The 5,051-nt window shown below is 41.4% G+C and overlaps 1 pseudogene across 1 annotated transcript; it reads left to right on the forward strand.

The window, feature by feature from the left end:
* Window positions 1-3,275: 3,275 nt before the first annotated feature.
* Window positions 3,276-4,714, forward strand: LOC309815493 (solute carrier family 28 member 3-like; annotated as a pseudogene). The gene is made up of 3 exons: window positions 3,276-3,552; window positions 3,683-4,401; window positions 4,538-4,714. The product of its transcript is annotated as a solute carrier family 28 member 3-like (transcript).
* Window positions 4,715-5,051: the final 337 nt, after the last annotated feature.

Raw genomic sequence — 5,051 nt, forward strand, 5'->3', positions numbered from 1 at the left:
GCTGCAATGAACATTGTGTGTCTTTTTGAATTATGGTTTTCTCAGGGCATATGCCAGGTAGTGGGATTGCTGGGTCATATGGTAATTCTATTTTGAGTTTTTTAAGGAACCTCCAAACTGTTCTCCATAGTGGCTGTATCAATTTACATTCCCACCAACAGTGCAAGAGGGTTCCCTTTCCTCCACACCCTCTCCAATATTTGTTGTTTGTAGATTTTCTGATGATACCCATTCTAACTGGTGTAAGGTGATACCTTATTGTAGTTTTGATTTGCATTTCTCTAATAATTAGTGATGTTGAGCAGCTTTTCACGTACTTATTGGCCATCTATATGTCTTCTTTGGAGAAATGTCTATTTAGGTCTTCTGCCCATTTTTTGATTGGGTTGTTTGTTTTTTTAATTTTGAGCTGCATGAGCTGCTTATGTATTTTGGAGATTAATCCTTTGTCTGTTGATTCATTTACAAATATTTTCTCCCAATCTGAGGTCTGTCTTTTTGTTTTGTTTGTAGTTTCCTTTGCTTTGCAAAAGCTTTTAAGTTTCATTAGGTCTCATTTGTTTATTTTTGTTTTTATATCCATTACTCTAGGAGGTGGATCAAAAAAGATCTTGCTGTGATTTATGTCAAAGAGTGTTCTTCCTATGTTTTCCTCTAAGAGTTTTATAGTGTCTGGTTTTACATTTAGATCTCTAATGCATATTTTTAAAAAATTATTTATTTATTTATTTATTTTTGGCTGTGTTGGGTCTTCGTTTCTGTGTGAGGGCTTTCTCTAGTTGCGGCAAGCAGGGGCCACTCTTCATTGTGGTGTGCGGGCCTCTCACTAGTGGCCTCTCTTGTTGTGGAGCACAGGCTCCAGATGCACAGGCTAAGTAGCTGTGGCTCACAGGCCTAGTTTCTGCATGGCATGTGAGATCTTCCCAGACCAGGGCTCGAACCCATGTCCCCTGCATTGGCAGGCAGATTCTCAACCACTGCGCCACTGGGGAAGCCTTTAATGCATTTTGAGTTTATTTTTGTGTATGGTGTTAGGGAGTGTTCTAATATCATTCTTTTATATGTAGTTGTCCAGTTTTCCCAGCACCACTTATTGAAGAAATGGTCTTTTCTCCATTGTATATCCTTGCCTCCTTTGTCACAGATTAGTTGACCATAGGTGTGTGGGTTTATCACTGGGCTTTCTATCCTGTTCCATTGATCTATATTTCTGTTTTTATGCCAGTACCATATTGTCTTGATTACTGTAGCTTTGTAGTATAGTCTGAAGTCAGGGAGTCTGATTCCTCCAGCCCTGTTTTTTTTCCTCAAGACTGCTTTGGCTATTCGGGGTCTTTTGTGTTTCCATACAAATTTTAAAATTTTTTGTTCTAGTTCTGTAAAAAATGTCAATGGTAATATGATATGGATTGAACTGAATCTGTAGATTGCCTTGGGTAGTATAGTCATTTTCACAATATTAATTCTTCCAATTTAAGAACAAGGTATGTCTTTCCATCTGTTTGTGTCATCTTTGATTCCTTTCATCAGTGTCCTATAGTTTTCTGAGTACAGGTCTTTTACCTCCTTATGTAGGTTTATTCCTGGTATTTTATTCTTTTTGTTGCAATGGTGAATGGGGTTGTTTCTCCTTAATTTCTCTTTCTGATCTTTCATTGTTAGTGTATAGGAATGCAAACAATTTCTGTGCATTAATTTTGTATCCTGCAACTCTACCAAATTCATTGATTAGCTCTAGTAGTTTTCTGGTGGCATCTTTAGGATTTTCTATGTATAGTATCATGTCATCTGCAAACAGTGACAGTTTTACCTCTTCTTTTCTGATTTGGATTCCTTTTATTTCTTTTTCTTCTCTGATTGCTGTGGCTAAAACTTCCAAAATTATATTGAATAATAGTGGTGAGAGTGGACAACCTTGTCTTGTTTCTGATCATAGAGGAAATGTTTTCAGCCTTTCACCATTGAGAATGATGTTTGCTGTGGGTTTGTCATATTATGTCCTTTATTATGTTGAGGTAGTTTCCCTCTATGCCCACCTTCTGGAGAGTTTTTTTCATAAATGGGTGTTGAATTTTGTCAAAGGCTTTTTCTGCATCTATTGAAATGATCATATGGTTTTTATTCTTTAATTTGTTTCTATTCTTCTATGTCAGGTTCACTGATTGGCCTGCTATCATCTCAAATATGATGGTAAGTTCATCCAGTAAGCTTTTTAATTTAGTTATTGCATTTTTCAATTCTAAAATTTCCATTTAGTTTTTCTTTATATCTTCAATTTCTTTATTGAGACTAATTTTTCAGGCTGAATTTAAGTCCTTTCTGATAATTCCAACATCTGTCACGTTAGTGTTGACATCTGTTGATTGTCTTTTCTCATTCAAGTTGAGATTTTCCTGGCTTGTGGTGCAATTAGTGATCTTCATTTATATCCTGGACATTTTAGGTACTATGTAATGAGACTCGATCTTGTTTAAATCTTCTGCTTTTGAAGGTTTCCTGTGACACTGCAGTGTTAGGAGAAGGAGTTATGCTGTCTCAGTACTGCCAGGTGGTAGTGGGGAGCCATGTCCCCACTCAGCCTCCGTTGCTACTGGGGTGGGTACCCCATTACTGCTCCCCACATGGTCTCCACTAATATTATGGAGGGAGCTACTTACCACCCAGTAAAGGTGAAAGTCCCACCTCCCCACTTAAGCTTCTCTGACAGTATCCCAGCAGGGAGAAGATGCTACATTACAGCCAGGTGAGGGTTTCATTCTTCTTCTTATTATTTTTGAATATCTCATGTGATTTATTGAATACTGTACTCAAAGTGGACAACAGAGTGGTTGTGTGGATACAGAATCATTGTAAGTGTACAGGTTGTTTACCTTGATGATTATATAGCTGACTGGGCGTTGCCACTGCCCAGCATCACGAGGGTATAGAGAGACTGACTATCATACCTCATATCACAAGCCTGGGGAAAGATTAAAATTCAAAATTCATAGTAGGTTTCTACAGAATGCTTATCAGTTTTGCACCATCAAAAAGTAAAGTCAAAAACTCATAAATCAGATTTTCCTCAGTGAGCTGGGGAGTGAACCTGGCATCTGGCCCTTCATCTGACACATCAGGGAAGAGGCACCGGAGACCATCTGTGGTTCCCATGCACAGGAGTCTTCTTCCCAGAGTAAAAATGGGCCGGGAGGAATGAAGATAATGAGAAGGATTAATGAGGTACAGGAGATCTCCAGCCCAGACATCTGAAAAAAATTCGGAGCCCAGCAAAATCGATGAGCAGCAAAAACTCTGTGGAGCTGCAGAGGATGGCAGCCCTCACAGCCAAGGGCTGTAGCAACACTGGCTTTCAGAGTGATGAAGACTCTTTGAAAACTGGAACAGATCAGGAAATGGCAACTCACTAAGGAGTAGAGTTTCACAAAACAGAGAGCAAGAAAAGGCCAAACAAGGCAAAGAGCAAGTCACCACTGAGCAGGATTCTTCAAGAAAGGATGAAGATGAGGAGGAGGATCAAGAGATGCATCAAAAAGGGTGTCTGGGGCTTCCCTGGTGGCACAGTGGTTGAGAGTCCATCTGCCGATGCAGGGGACATGGGTTCGTGCCCTGGTCCGGGAAGATCCCACATGCCGCGGAACGGCTGGGCCCGTGAGCCATGGCCGCTGAGCCTGCAGGTCCAGAGTCTGTGTGTCCAGAGCCTGTGCTCCGCAACGGGAGAGGCCACAACAGTGAGAGGCCTGCGTACCGCAAAAAAAAAAAAAAAAAAAAAAAAAAAAAAAAAAAGGAGGTGTCTGGCTCTGGTGATTGCGGCCTGTGTGCTGAACTTTCAGAGCCCTTCCTCTTTTTGTGATCACAATAGTTGTCATCTTCTTTGTGATCTGGGATTACTTCATGGCCAAATATGAGTCTCAAATTGCTCAGTTCCTTCTTCCTGGCCAAAGGCTTCTGGACAGCCATTGGTTCTGGCTGAAGTGGGTGATTTGGGCCTGCCTAATCCTGGGAGTTATTTTCTGGCTGGTCTCTGACACCACCAAACTGGGCCAACAGCAGCTGGTGTCCTTCAGTGGACTCATAATGTACATTATCCTGACATTTCTATTTTCCAAGCACCCAACCAAAGTTTACTGGAGGCCTGTCTTTTGGGGTATTGGGTTACAGTTTCTTCTTGGGCTTTTGATACTAAGGACAGAACCTGGATTTATGGTTTTTGATTGGCTGGGGAAACAAGTTCAGACATTCCTGGAGTACACTGATTCTGGGCCCTCATTTGTCTTTGGTGAGAAATATAAAGACCACTTTTTTGCATTTAAGGTCCTGCCCATTGTGGTTTTCTTCAGCACTGTGGTGTCCATGTTGTACTACCTCGGATTGATGCAGTGGATTATTAAAAAGCATTCCTGTGTCCACATCAAAGCAAGAAGAAAGGAGAGAGGATGCAACAGGAAGTCCCCATTCTGAGGCAGGCACCGCAGTCTCTGATTGGGAGGACCACTACAAATTGAGAACATCAACCATGTTTGTTTGAGAGGTTAGACAGGTAATGCTAGTGACTATGGGAACATCTCCTGTTGAATCTGTAGTTGCTTGTGGCAATATATTTGTTGGACAGACAGAGTCTCCATAGCTGGTCCAACCATATTTACCATACGTCACTGAGTCCTCATTCTTATTTTTAAATAGGCTTTTATTCTGTGTGGATGTTTTATGTGGATGAGCATTTGCCCAGACAAGAGTGGGGAGGACAGAAAGTGTGTCCTCACTGTAACTAAGCTGGAGGGACAAGAAAGAGAGGACAAGGTCAGTTATAGAAAGAGATCATAAGCAAGAGGATGAGGAAGGAAATGATTCAACAAATACCACTCTTCAGAGTTCCAGGGATTCTTATGCCCTAAGGTTGGGGTGCTACACACAGACCAGGGCAGTCATCCACACCCCTCCACCATCTGGTGAATTGATAAACCTGATTAGCAGAGGCACAAGCACCAAGACAGAGAGCGGACAGAGCATACGCACGGCAGGTGTGGAGGGTGGGATGGAATATTTACAGTGTG

The sequence above is a fragment of the Mesoplodon mirus genome (genome assembly GCF_964341445.2).
Source record: "Mesoplodon mirus genome assembly, chromosome: 14".
NCBI classification, from domain to species: Eukaryota; Metazoa; Chordata; class Mammalia; order Artiodactyla; family Ziphiidae; genus Mesoplodon; species Mesoplodon mirus.